This window comes from Myxine glutinosa, chromosome 5 (assembly GCF_964187855.1).
Source record: "Myxine glutinosa chromosome 5, kmMyxGlut1.1, whole genome shotgun sequence".
NCBI classification, from domain to species: domain Eukaryota; kingdom Metazoa; phylum Chordata; class Myxini; order Myxiniformes; family Myxinidae; genus Myxine; species Myxine glutinosa.
This window is the reverse complement of record NC_136265.1, coordinates 132,298,711-132,313,808: the sequence shown is the minus strand read 5'-3', so window position 1 is coordinate 132,313,808 and position 15,098 is coordinate 132,298,711. Positions and strand designations below refer to the sequence as shown.

At 48.8% G+C, this 15,098-nt stretch overlaps 1 protein-coding gene across 1 annotated transcript in view; it reads left to right on the top strand.

Annotated features, from left to right (window-relative positions):
* Nucleotides 1-565: 565 nt before the first annotated feature.
* The window catches only part of LOC144892160 (uncharacterized), a 442,282-nt gene continuing 427,749 nt past the window's right edge, over nt 566-15,098 (top strand). Inside the window, exons 1-2 of the mRNA XM_078777411.1 lie at nt 566-588; nt 682-734. The gene's annotated coding sequence lies outside the window, so the exon portion shown is untranslated. The remainder of the gene's footprint in view (nt 589-681; nt 735-15,098) is intronic.

The window sequence follows — 15,098 nt, the reverse complement described above, 5'->3', positions numbered from 1 at the left end:
GGACCCAATGAGAGTCGAGCATTTGCAAAAATATTTCTAAAATGAAAGCACTCAATGCACGGAGGTATATCCGTGGCTCAATGATGGGCGCCATCGACCGGATGCGGAAGTTTGCATAAAACAATTGCGAAAAAGTTCAATCGGAGCTTGTTTCACCCGTCGTTCTTTGATTAATAAATCTAATGAAACCTCTCATTAGTAATTAAAATACGTTAAGACCAACCTCGTTATCTTCAACGAAAATCGTCATCAAACACCAGAACCAATTATTATTACGCGTTTCGGACGGTGAAAACGGCGTCAAATATTCTAAAATTGACGAAGAATTATTTTTTAGAAATCTCGCGGCCGTACGGGATAGTTTTTCACGGCCAGAAATACGGTATAAGCGGTTTACATATTTAGTTTAGAAATACGGATAGTTTTTCACGGCCGGAAATATCCGAAGTTGAGATGGAATTCACCGAATTAATCACTGCAAGCTAATGTCTTCTGGTGGACGAAGCTGCCGTGCTCGGAGAGTCAGATAACCAGCCCTGGCGCCTGACAGCGACTGAAGTTAGAAGACTACACACTTACTGTGAAAACGTATGTTAAGCCCAGTTAAAAATAGGCCTTAAGCAAGCACATCGTATAGTTACTTCCTTAAGCTTCTTGTGACATTTATTGTATTGTATGCAGGTATTGCCATCGGGGAGGACTGTCTGCTCTTCTCTTTTACCAAGTCTTACCAGGTACGGTACCTACTACACCTACCTACTACCTACCTACCTACCTACCTACTACCAACTACCTAACCTACTGATGCCATGGTGATGGGTAAAATAGTGGCAAGAGGTATGCAGGTATTGGGGAGGACTGTCTGCTCTTCTCTTTTACCAAGTCTTACCATGTACGGTACCTACTACACCTACCTACTACCAACTACCTACCTACCTACTACCAACTACCTAACCTACTGATGCCATGGTGATGGGTAAAATAGTGGCAAGAGGTTTTGGCTTCGCCGGCTCATTGCGGCTTTGCAGTCGGTACTAGTATAAACCATTATAGCATTACCATTACCATTATACCATATACAGTATAACCAAACCATTATATAGCCATTTATATATACATCCGTTCAATATCACACGCAAATCATCAAAATCGAAACAGTATTTTTAGAATTTCAATAAAAAACACATCACTGTTCATATCGGTAAATATTATTCCATCGTGTTTCAAAATTCAAATCGTGATTAGTGATATCAACTGTACGCTTTTCTTTAGGAAAAAAAATGGAATGATTTTGTACCTCTTCTTCAGCTTAGAACTTCAGGATAGACAACATTGCTGACAAAAGTTCCTTTTCTCTCTTTGAAGTTCTTGGAAAACATTTTTATATTGTCACTGCTGCCAACGCGACGCCATGGCGTTATTCATAACATTCATTCATTTAATGATCATTAAACATTATTCTTACGCTATCATATATTCTTATTCTTACGCATTATTCTTGCTGATATTTTACCTTTTCATTTGGGCCTCCCAATTGAAGCCCCGCCCGTAGGGCGGGTACCGTTGTTTGTACACTGTAACATGTCGATCTTGGCAGTTAGCACACCCATTTTAATCGGAGTTTCTGGTACTGCCAAAATCAAGACTCTCTGCTCACCTTCACTCTTTCATTCCTCATTTTCCCGCCTCTGGAACAAACTCCCTCACTCTCTTCAATCCCTCTCCTCCCTCCAGGTCTTTAGAACAGCTGACCTTGATCTTTTCTACCCCCATCCAAAACCTTGATCTTTTCTACCCCCGTTAATTCACCCCAGATCCACTTTTCTGAAATACCGACATCTTCCCTGGAAGTCCTAGCAGTGTCTATGTGTTTTTTTTTTTTTACCTCTCCCACCCCGTCCCCCCTTCCCACGCCTCCTCCCCCCAAGCCCTTTTCCTCCCACAGATCTCCCGATGTCCCTGCTCTCAAATGTTGTACTTGTACCGCTCCCTTTATTTCCTTTTGTGTCCGTTTGTTTTTGTTTTTTTTTGTCATTAATGTTAGCTCTTACACGAGCCTCGATCTTGTATACAAAAACAAACAAACGAAAAAAACACTAACAAATGCTTCCACAAATATGAGTTATGGCAGATATTGCTGCCAAGTAGTGACTTAGTCTCTCTTTTTTATCTCTATAATGGAATAAAGTGGCTAATTTATATTGTTGTTCCAAACCACACCAAGTATCTGTTGCAAAGAGGTGGCTGATGTTTGGGAGAGGAAGGGGACGAAGAGTCAATATTTATACCATGTTTGGTACATTATGAATAGATACCGGTACTCTAACCCGAATCATTGAAGCTTGCTTAACCACAAGTGTTACATATACAAAACAAGATACCAGTACTATTTCATAAAATGACACACAAAGGCAGCTTATGGTGAGTAAAGGACTTTGCGACCCAATACAGTGAGCTCGTACTATTTCATGGAGAGGGGATGAGGGATTGAAGTCGGCTGTGGGTTTATAATTTCTGGAGTCTTTGTCGATAGATTTGTGGAGACGAGAGGTTTATTTTATGAATGAGAACTCACCTTCACTTTCACTTGGAGCCGGTCTACGATGGCGCGGCATGGTGTCCTCCCTGCAACACACATGGAGTTCACAGCAGAAAGTGATGCCCGTCAATTGAGAGATCTGGTTAACCTATCCTGGCCATGAATAATTGAAAACAGCATTGTATTTCTTCTCTTTACTGTAGTGCCGAATTAGAAAATAAAATAAACTACAAACCCCAAGGACGCTACTTCCCTAGCTATAGTCATTTGGTGAAGCATATATGTGTGTGTGTATCCATATACTATATACGTATATATATATATATATGTGCAGCGTCTGTCCTGTCCTGTGTTGTCCTGTGTTGTCACTGAACTACTTTCTCAAACCTTTGCGAAATCGTACCAAACTTCTGGTATGTACATATCTCTCCCGTCGGTATGTCCTAAGGGTGTTTTTTCTGAAATTTTTTCCAATTTTTAATTTTTTTATTGGAATTTTTTTGGGGAATTTTTTTTTTTCAACTTCAATTGTTTATAAAATGTGATATCACGTGTATTACAAATACATTTGTGCAAAATAATTGTTTGAATTATGATTGGTGTAAACCATGACAAAACGGCAACTCGGGTAGTCATTTATCTATACTAGGGCATGCCCGTACTATATATATGCCCGTACTATATATCTATCTAAAATTATATCCCCCCCCTCTATTTACATGAAATGGTTTGGTCCATTCGCAACGCCAAAGCGAACGGCGAACGGCTTGCGAGTACAGTGACAATCCCCCCCCCCCTCTATTTACATGAAATGGTTTCGTCCATTCGCAACGACCACAGAACCCCCCCCCTCTATTTACATGGAATGGTTTGGTCCATTCGCAACGCCGGCACACGCGATCGTTCGCTGCTCTCTGATTGGTTGAATCGTTTTTTGGACATAGCTCGGTAAGTAATTGTCCGATTAATATGAAACCTTGAAAAGGCACATCCTCGGGTCCCCAGCAATATACCTGGCAAGTGAAAAGTATATCGGACCCGTGGTTGTCGAGAAACAGCGGTCACAGACAGACAAACGTACAAACGTACAAACGTACAGAGATTACTGGAATTATAGATAGATATCGACACATCTGTGTTGTCACTTAACGACTCCCTCAAACTTTTGTTTCCGTGGTTGTGAAGTGTTTTTAATAACGTTGTGGTGGTTTTGAATCACGTGGTGGGGAGGTATTTATAATTACGTGGTGGTGAGGTGTTTTTAATTATGTGGTGGTGAGGTGTTTTGAATTAGTTGGTGATGAGGTGTTTTGAATTACGTGGTGGGGAGGTATTTATAATTACGTGGTGGTGAGGTGTTTTTAATTATGTGGTGGTGAGGTGTTTTGAATTAGTTGGTGATGAGGTGTTTTGAATTACGTGGTAGTGAGGTATTTATAATTACGTGGTGGTGAGGTGTTTTTAATTATGTGGTGGTGAGGTGTTTTGAATTAGTTGGTGATGTGTTTTGAATTACGTGGTGGTGAGGTATTTATAATTACGTGGTGGTGAGTTGTTTTTAATTATAATGGTGGTGAGGTGTTTTGAATTAGTTGGTGATGAGGTGTTTTGAATTACGTGGTGGTGAGGTATTTATAATTACGTGGTGGTGAGGTGTTTTTAATTATGTGGTGGTGAGGTGTTTTGAATTACGTGGTGGTGAGGTATTTATAATTACGTGGTGGTGAGGTGTTTTGAATTACGTGGTGGTGAGGTGTTTTGAATTAGTTGGTGATGAGGTGTTTTGAATTACGTGGTGGTGAGGTGTTTTGAATTAGTTGGTGATGAGGTGTTTTGAATTACATGGTGGTGAGGTATTTATAATTACGTGGTGGTGAGGTGTTTTGAATTACGTGGTGGGGAGGTATTTATAATTACGTGGTGGTGAGGTGTTTTTAATTATGTGGTGGTGAGGTGTTTTGAATTAGTTGGTGATGAGGTGTTTTGAATTACGTGGTGGTGAGGTATTTATAATTATGTGGTGGTGAGTTGTTTTTAATTATGTGGTGGTGAGGTGTTTTGAATTAGTTGGTGATGAGGTGTTTTGAATTACGTGGTGGTGAGGTGTTTTGAATTACTTGGTGGTGAGGTGTTTTTAATTTCGTGGCTGTGAGGTGTTTTTATTATGTGTTTTATGGTTGTGAGGTGTTTTTATTATGTGTTTTATGGTTGTGAGGTGTTTTTATTACATGTTTTATGGCTGTGAGGTGTTTTTAATTTCATGGTGGTGAGGTGTTTTTATTACGTGTTTTATGGCTGTGAGGTGTTTTTAATTTCGTGGTGGTGAGGTGTTTTTATTACGTGTTTTATGGCTGAGGTGTTTTTAATTTCATGGCTGTGAGGTGTTTTTATTACGTGTTTTATGGCTGTGAGGTGTTTTTAATTTCATGGTGGTGAGGTGTTTTTATTTCGTGTTTTATGGCTGTGAGGTGTTTTTAATTTCATGGTGGTGAGGTGTTTTTATTACGTGTTTTATGGCTATGGGGTGTTTTTAATTTCATGGTGGTGAGGTGTTTTTATTACGTGTTTTATGGCTGTGAGGTGTTTTTAATTTCATGGTGGTGAGGTGTTTTTATTACGTGTTTTATGGCTGTGAGGTGTTTTTAATTTCATGGTGGTGAGGTGTTTTTATTACGTGTTTTATGGCTGTGAGGTGTTTTTAATTTCATGGTGGTGAGGTGTTTTTAATTTCATGGTGGTGAGGTGTTTTTATTACGTGTTTTATGGCTGTGAGGTGTTTTTAATTTCATGGTGGTGAGGTGTTTTTATTACGTGTTTTATGGCTGTGAGGTGTTTTTAATTTCATGGTGGTGAGGTGTTTTTATTACGTGTTTTATGGCTGTGAGGTGTTTTTAATTTCATGGTGGTGAGGTGTTTTTATTACGTGTTTTATGGCTGTGAGGTGTTTTTAATTTCATGGTGGTGAGGTGTTTTTATTACGTGTTTTATGGCTGTGAGGTGTTTTTAATTTCATGGTGGTGAGGTGTTTTTATTACGTGTTTTATGGCTGTGAGGTGTTTTTAATTTCATGGTGGTGAGGTGTTTTTATTACGTGTTTTATGGCTGTGAGGTGTTTTTAATTTCATGGTGGTGAGGTGTTTTTATTACGTGTTTTATGGCTGTGAGGTGTTTTTATTACATGTTTTATGGCTGTGGGGTGTTTTTAATTTCATGGTGGTGAGGTGTTTTTATTACGTGTTTTATGGCTGTGAGGTGTTTTTAATTTCATGGTGGTGAGGTGTTTTTATTACGTGTTTTATGGCTGTGAGGTGTTTTTAATTTCATGGTGGTGAGGTGTTTTTATTACATGTTTTATGGCTGTGGGGTGTTTTTAATTTCATGGTGGTGAGGTGTTTTTATTACGTGTTTTATGGCTGTGAGGTGTTTTTAATTTCATGGTGGTGAGGTGTTTTTATTACGTGTTTTATGGCTGTGAGGTGTTTTTAATTTCATGGTGGTGAGGTGTTTTTATTACGTGTTTTATGGCTGTGGGGTGTTTTTAATTTCATGGTGGTGAGGTTTTTATTTCGTGTTTTATGGCTGTGAGGTGTTTTTAATTTCATGGTGGTGAGGTTTTTATTTCGTGTTTTATGGCTGTGAGGTGTTTTTAATTTCATGGTGGTGAGGTTTTTATTTCGTGTTTTATGGCTGTGAGGTGTTTTTAATTTCATGGTGGTGAGGTTTTTATTTCGTGTTTTATGGCTGTGAGGTGTTTTTAATTTCATGGTGGTGAGGTTTTTATTTCGTGTTTTATGGCTGTGAGGTGTTTTTAATTTCATGGTGGTGAGGTTTTTATTTCGTGTTTTATGGCTGTGAGGTGTTTTTATTATGTGTTTTATGGCTGTGAGGTGTTTTTATTATGTGTTTTATGGCTGTGAGGTGTTTTTATTCCGTGTTTTATTGGTGTGAGGTGTTTTTATTATGTGTTTAATGGCTGTGAGGTGTTTTTATTATGTGTTTTATGGCTGTGAGGTGTTTTTAATTTCGTGGTGGTGAGGTGTTTTTATTACGTGTTTTATGGCTGTGAGGTGTTTTTAATTTCGTGGTGGTGAGGTGTTTTTATTACATGTTTTATGGCTGCGAGGTGTTTTTAATTTCGTGGTGGTGAGGTGTTTTTATTACGTGTTTTATGGCTGAGGTGTTTTTAATTTCGTGGTGGTGAGGTGTTTTTATTACATGTTTTATGGCTGTGGGGTGTTTTTAATTTCATGGTGGTGAGGTGTTTTTATTACGTGTTTGATGGCTGTGAGGTGTTTTCAATTTCGTGGTGGTGAGGTGTTTTTAATTTCGTGGTGGTGAGGTGTTTTTAATTTCATGGCTGTGAGGTGTTTTTATTACGTGTTTGATGGCTGTGAGGTGTTTTCAATTTCGTGGTGGTGAGGTGTTTTTAATTTCGTGGTGGTGAGGTGTTTTTAATTTCATGGCTGTGAGGTGTTTTTATTACGTGTTTGATGGCTGTGAGGTGTTTTCAATTTCGTGGTGGTGAGGTGTTTTTAATTTCATGGCTGTGAGGTGTTTTTATTACGTGTTTGATGGCTGTGAGGTGTTTTCAATTTCGTGGTGGTGAGGTGTTTTTAATTTCGTGGTGGTGAGGTGTTTTTAATTTAATGGCTGTGAGGTGTTTTTATTACGTGTTTTAAATTACTTGGTGGTGAGGTGTTCTGAATTACGTGGTGGTTTTTTTTTTTTTTTTTTTGTATACAGAATCGAGGCTCGTGAAAGAGCTAACATTTATTTCACAAACAAATCAAACAGACAAACAAAATATATAAAAAGAGGGAGCGGTAGACAAGATGGGGAGAGAAGGGGAAGCACACAAACACAACATATGAGACCAGGGACATCGTGAGATGTGTGGGAGGGAGAGGGCTTGGGGGGAGGAGGCGTGGCAAGGGGGGGGGGGGTGGGAGAAGTATAAAACACAAGGACACCAAGGACTGCCAGGAAAGAAGTTGGTATTTCAAAAAAGTGGATTTGGGGTGAAATTAGCAGGGGTAGAAAAGATCAAGGTTTTGGATGGGGGAAGATAAGAGATGGTGGTGAACAGCTGTTTTAAAGACCTGGAGGGTGGAGTGGGATTGAAGAGAGTGCGGGAGTTTGTTCCAGAGGCGGGAGAAAAGAGGAATGAAGGAGTGAAGGTGAGCAGAGAGTCTTCATTTTGGCAGTTTAACCATAAGTGGGTTGCAGGCAGATATTGTGCGAACTGTAGGAATATTTGGGGGACAGAGCCCAGGGAGAGCTGGGGGGGGCAAGGCCGGAGAGGAGTCGGTAGAAGACGGAAAGACCACCAACCTGCCTGCGGTGAGTAAGTGAAAGGCCTTTGGAGTTAGCTTCATCGCGGGAGATTCCACTGATTCTGAACGCTTTGGTTTCAACAGCGTGAAGACTAGCTAGGTGTGAGGCAGGAGCACCAGCCCAGAGGGGAGAGCAGTATTCCATTGAGTTGCGGATGAAAGCCTTGTATGTGGTGAGGATCTCAGGTGTGCTAAGGAAGGACTTCGCACGACGGAGGATGCCCAGTCGACGACTGGCTATGGAGGCCAGATTTGAAATGTGGTTTTCCCAGGAAAGAAATGGTGGAAACTTCCAGTCTGCACCTACCCCTCCCCTATGTGTGTGCTGAGGGGTTCTTTCTTGAAAAAAAAAACATTCAACCTCAATCTTCAACCTAAATTGCCTATAAAAATGTAATATCATAAACACAACAAATACAATTTAGTCAGGTTCACAAGGTAATTTCGTTGGAATTTTTGGGGGATTTGGAAAACTATATATTTTTGGAAACTATATTGAAAAGTCAATCAGAAAACCAATGTTGCTATTTGCACAGACTCCTGTATGGCGGCCATCTTGGATTTTCAAAATTGCCGCCGTAGAACTAATTTTTCTCAATATCTCAGCTTCTAAATAACATAGAGCTTTGATTCTAACGGCTAAACATACATTTTCAAGGGCCCCGAATCCAATGGTAACAAGTTCGATAAGCTAGACATGACCATAGAGCTCCTATGTGGCGGCCATCCTGGATTTTTCAAATTGGCCGCCGTAAACTTGATGTTTCTCAATATCTCAGCTTCTAAACAACATAAAGCTTTGATTCTAACGGCTAAACATACATTTTCAAGGGCCCCGAATCCAATGGTAACAAGTTCGATAAGCTAGACATGACCATAGAGCTCCTATGTGGCGGCCATCTTGGATTTTTCAAACTGGCCGCCATAAAACTGATGTAACTCACCTTCTAAAGAGCACAGAGCTTTGATTCATCATTGAGTAAAGTCATCATCATCCTCATCGCTTTCGTTCATCACGTCTTGAGAGTCCTCATCATTTTGGCACTGGATGTCACACTGACAAAGGACTGTACAAGCCAAGTTGTTTGTTCTGCAGGAACATCTAGATGAAGAACAGTCTGTTTTGCACTGACATCTAACCATTTGAATGATGGCCTTGGGGGCTGGAGGCTCCTCAGTTGTGGTTGGTTTCACTTGTCCATCCGTGTCTTTGTAAAAGCCGTTTTGCAGGGGATTCAGCTGAGGATCCTGTTGAGCAATGCTTGCCTGACCCCACACTCTGGCTTGGATATGGACTCTAAGGATTCTGTGCTGCTTGAGTGCTGCTTGAGAGCTCCAAGAGTAGGAGGAAGCCTGTCACTTTCTGCCATGTGTTTGCAAAAGAGATACTGTGGCGGACACAAAAGCCCACTGGCGTGGTGACATCATTCCACGCACCAAGTGGGCGGTGGCCACGCCCGAGGGGTAGGCGTGGCCTCAGGATATACACCGGGCGACCAGCCCGGAAGAGTTCAGTGTTACAGTGTAGTCTTACAATAAAGACGTTCATATGTTACCGCTTGTCCGCTTCCTCCTTGCTCACAAGCAGCGCGCGTAATGCCGCGCTTTACTGGTGACCCTCGACGTTGGATCTGCCGTAGCGATCCTTCCAAACACGACGCCATTGCAATGGCCAACGACAAGTCAATGGCGATTAAACTTCCCGGATTTTGGGAGGCCCAGGCCGAGGTCTGGTTCGTTCAAGCCGAAGCCCAATTTCAGCTTCGGCGCCTCACCAACGATGACCTGCGCTACTGCCATGTCGTCGCCTCCCTCGGGCCCGGCACGGCCGCTCGAGTTGTGTCCGTCCTTCGCCACCCACCGGACGGCCACAAGTACGAGGCACTCAAGCGGCTACTCCTAGCCACGTTCAGCCTCACGGATGACGCACGGGCCGACCGCCTCCTGGATCTCCCCGAGCTCGGTGAGACGTGCCCGTCGGTCCGAATGGACCATATGCTGTCACTGTTGGGCGACGAAGCCCCCGGTTCGCTATTCCGGGCGCTTTTCCGTCGCCAACTTCCAGCGCAGGTTCGCCTCGCGTTGGCCGGGACCGGGCTAACGGAACCCCGAGCATTGGCGGCCGAGGCGGACAAGTACTTCGCCGCTTCGGACATGCGGGCGAGCGTTGGCGTGGCCGTCACGGCCTTCGACGCTGCTGTTCCACAGCATCATCTTCTACAGCACGCTGAGTTTCAGCAGCATGCTGATACGCACCTCGTGAACGCCGCCACGCCCCGCCCACCGCCGCGGCGAAAACCGCCACCGCGGGGAAACCCGTCGACTCCACCGGCCTGGCGGAGCCAGCCGCGCTCCTCCAGCTCCACCACCTGGTGCTGGTTCCACGCCAAGTTCGGCCACGAAGCTCGGCGGTGTCATCCGCCGTGCTCCTTCAACGGGTCGGGAAACGCCCGGGCCGGCGCTCAATTGTGGCGATGAGCGCCGGCCGTTCGAGCAGCCTGCTGTTCATAACGGACACCTTCTCCGGGCGCCGTTACCTGTGCGACACGGGAGCACAGGTGAGTGTCATTCCCGCCGGCACGTCAGACAAGCACGCCGCGGGTGGGGGCCCCGCGCTGCTTGCCGCGAACGGGACGCCCATCCGTACGTATGGAAAACGCTGCCTCTCTCTGCGGTTTGGAGGGCAGGTTTTCCGATGGACGTTCGTCACCGCCGACGTGCCCATGGCACTGCTTGGCGCGGACTTCCTGTGCGCTAATGGGCTCCTGGTCGACGTCAAGCGCAGACGGCTTGTCCAGGCCGAGACGTTCAGCTCGCTCGCATGTGCGTTGCCCAGCTCAACGAGCGGCTTGCCAAGCGGCTTGCCGAACGATTCGGTTCCGGCCACGTTGGTCTGTACGCTTCCGGCAGCGGACGCATTCACCCGCCTCCTCGCCGGCTTCCCGGCCCTCACGCGGCCCACCTTCTCGGCGGGGGCCGTCAAGCACGGGGTGGCCCATCACATCCCCACCGTCGGGCCACCGGTCTACGCCCGGGCACGCCGCCTCGAGCCGACGAAGCTGGCGGTGGCAAAAGCGGAGTTCGCTACCCTGGAGCGACTCGGCATCGTTCGGCGCTCAGAGAGCGCTTGGGCGTCGCCGCTGCACATCGTGCCGAAGCCCGGCGGGGGATGGCGACCGTGCGGGGACTATCGCCGTCTCAATGACGCCACGACTCCCGACCGCTACCCCGTCCCCCACATTCAGGACTTTTCCGCCCGTTTGGCGGGCAGGTCCTTCTTCTCGAAGGTGGACCTCATACGCGGCTACCATCAGGTCCCCGTCAGGCCGGAGGACGTCCCGAAGACGGCGGTCATCACGCCATTCGGACTCTTCGAGTTCCTGCGCATGCCCTTCGGTCTGAAGAATGCGGCTCAGGCGTTCCAGCGACTGATGGACAGCGTCCTGCGCGACTTGGATTTTGTCTACGTCTACCTGGACGATATCCTCGTCGCCAGCGCGTCCCGCGAAGAGCACCTACGCCACCTCCGCACGCTCTTCGAACGCCTGGGCCAGCATGGCCTGATTGTGAACCCCGCAAAGTGCCGGTTCGGCGCCGCCACAATCGATTTTCTGGGGCACCGTGTCACCAGGCACGGAGCCGTCCCCCTGCCGGCCAAGGTGGAGGCGGTGAAGGGGTTTCCGCGCCCCCGCACGATCAGAGGGCTGCAGGAGTTCCTGGGCATGGTGAACTTTTACCATCGGTTCCTGCCCCGTATCGCCCAGCTCCTGCGCCCCCTGAACGAAGCTCTCCGAGGTAAGCCGGGCAAAGGCGACGTTACCTGGACCGAGCAGATGGACACGGCGTTCACGGGCGCGAAGCTCGCCTTGGCTAACGCCACCATGCTCACGCACCCGGCGCCCGATGCACCGATCGCCCTCACCACCGATGCCTCGGACTACGCGGTGGGCGCGGTGCACGAGCAATGGGTGCGTGGAGCTTGGCAACCGCTGGCGTTCTTTAGCCGGCAGCTTCGCCCGCCCGAACGCCGTTACAGTACCTTCGACCGCGAGTTGCTCGGACTTCACTTGGCGGTCAGGCACTTCCGCCATCTGCTCGAGGGCCAGGCGTTCACTGCCTTCGTCGACCACAAGCCGCTGATCTTCGCGATGGGCAAGGTCACCGAGCCGTGGTCGGCCCGGCAGCAGCGTCACCTCTCGGCCGTGTCCGAGTACACAACGGACATCCAGCACGTCGCGGGGAAGGACAACCCGGTGGCGGATTGCCTTTCCCGGGCCGTCGCCCACGCAGTCCACCTCGGCATCGACTATGCCCGGATGGCAGCGGACCAGGCCGCTGACCCCGACGTCCAGGCCTTGCGGACTGCCGTCACGGGCCTCCGCGTCACCGAGGTGCCGTTCGACGGCGCGGGCGCGGCCCTCTTGTGCGACGTCTCCCTCGGGCGTCCTCGCCCCATTGTGCCCGCGGGCTGGCAGCGCCAGGTGTTTGACGCCATCCACGGCCTGTCCCACCCGGGCGCGAGGGCCTCCCAAAGGCTGATCGCCGACAAGTTCGTCTGGCATGGCCTCCGGAAGGCCGTCCGCGGCTGGGCCAGGACATGCCTCGCGTGCCAGCGCGCCAAGGTGCACCGGCACACCCAGGCCCCGTTGGCCCCGTTCACGGTGCCGGAACGCCGGTTTGACCACGTCCACGTGGACCTGGTGGGACCTCTGCCCCCCTCGCGGGGTTTCACCCACGTCCTCACCATGGTGGACCGCACCACCCGGTGGCCGGAGGCCGTGCCCTTGGCGTCGACAACGGCGGCCGATGTCGCGCAGGCTTTCATCGCCACCTGGGTCGCCCGGTTCGGCGCCCCCTCAGACATCTCATCCGACCGCGGCCCCCAGTTCACCTCGGAGCTCTGGGGGGCGGTTGCGCAGGGGCTCGGGGTCCGGCTGCACCGAACCACGGCCTACCACCCCCAGGCTAACGGCCTGTGTGAGCGATTTCACCGCTCATTGAAGGCCGCGCTCCGGGCCACCCTCCGCGACGGCGGCTGGGTCGACAGGCTCCCCTGGGTCCTGCTGGGCCTCCGGACGGCGCCCAAGGAGGACCTGCGCGCATCCGCGGCGGAGTTGGTCTTCGGGCAACCGCTGCGGGTGCCGGGCGAGTTCCTCCCCGACTCCACGGCACCATGGTCCGCGGCACAGCAGCGCTCCGCTCTGCAAGAGACCGCCCAGAGGTTCGCCCCGGTGCCAACGGCATGCCCCGGAGCTTCGCACGGCGGAGTACGTCTTCGTCCGCCACGATGCCCATCGGACACCACTGCGACCCCCGTACGACGGGCCTTTCCGCGTGCTGGAGACCGGGGCGAAGCACTTCACCCTGGACATCGGCGGTACTCCTGACCGCGTTTCGGTAGACCGCCTCAAGCCGGCCCACCTCGATGTGGACCATCCACCGCCAGTGGCCCGACCCCCATGTCGGGGCCGCCCTCCTGCGGGCGGACCCCCGGCACCGCCCAGCCCCGCCGCCACGGCGCCCCCCGGTCCTGCACCCATCCCAGGGGCAGCCAGGGGCATCCCACCTGGTATCCCTGCACCCCAGACGCCGCCGATCGCCAGGGGGCGCTTCGGCCGGGTCATTCGTCTGCCCCGCAAACTGGCCCTCCAGGTGCGCGGGAATTCTGGGGGGGCGCGTGTGGCGGACACAAAAGCCCACTGGCGTGGTGACATCATTCCACGCACCAAGTGGGCGGTGGCCACGCCCGAGGGGTAGGCGTGGCCTCAGGATATACACCGGGCGACCAGCCCGGAAGAGTTCAGTGTTACAGTGTAGTCTTACAATAAAGACGTTCATATGTTACCGCTTGTCCGCTTCCTCCTTGCTCACAAGCAGCGCGCGTAACGCCGCGCTTTAATACCATCGTAGTTCGGGGATGCTGTCGATGTGGATGCCATTTGGAGAGTAAGCAGCGCATACAAAGTGAGCTAGTGTGGACAACATGTCCTCCGTCACTTCAGTTGCATCTGAAAGCATTCGCACGGTGTCTATGACATCTTCACTTGCTTTGAGGTAGACATGCAGCCAGGTTGCTTTGCCTATTCGAGAGAACCTCCCAGTGTTGTCTGCCCCTGTGAAAGCATGAAAGGCTGGCAACGCCTTTGCTCTTTCGACCCCTAGAGCTGTCCACAGTGGCTCTATTTGAAGTATTCCAGAGGCCATGGAAATGGATGTATTCCTCAGCAGTAGGTCATAGTTTGCTATGACTAGTACCAGGACATCTGTGTTGGGAGATAAGAACACCAACTGCGCATCATGTGGGTTTCGCTGGGATGCCAGCACGGCCTGGTGGATCAACAGGGTGTCAGCTTCTTCATGGTTGTTGTCCTCGAAGAGCAGGTCACTGTTGCTCCTAGTACGCCCTGAAGCAGACGTGATGATCAACTTGGATGAGTGACTGTTGTATTCTAGAGTTTTCGCTGCCAGATAGTCAGTCAGATCAGCCTTTGTTTTGTCATGAGAAAGGAATCTGCTCATTGGGAAGTGTTTGATGTTGGTGTCATCTCTGACTTGATACTGTACTGCATCCTTTCCTTGCCTTCTTTTAGCTCTGGTAGCACTCTTCAGAGAATCGTTTTTGTACGTGTCAAAGACCAGTATGATCTCATCACAATCTTTTGTTGGAGACATGAGTCTGTCATTGAAGCATTCACCCAGATCGTTGACTTTCACTACAGTGGCTGGTTTCTTTGTCAGCTTATGCACAAGTACCATCCCATCCACCAGTGCAATCTTCCGACTTGTAGGTTTACTAGATGTGGATGCAATAGTTCTTGTGTCCATTGGATCTTCTTGTAGAACATTTGCAGCTGGTGTCTGCTGCTGATCTTCGGGGTGAATTTCTGCTCTTGCTAACTTGTCGAGGAGATGAATTAACTTCGACTTGTCAGTGCATGGAATAATTGTCCCATCTGGAGCGAACAGTGCTCTTGGTGTCACAGTGAACTCGTAATTTCCGATGGCATATTTCTGGTTGCCGTCTCTGTTTGACTTGGCAAGGACCATGAGCCTTCCGTACAGTTCCTTAGTCTCCTTCAGATCCACAGTCCTGTCTCTGAGTTTCACTGTGGTTCTCTTGTTCCCAGACGTGAACATCTTGTTGTTCTCCTTCTTGACTGGTGCCCAGAGGCTAACATCTCCATTGATACGCTCCGACACGTAGTCTTCATACAACTGACCAGTGA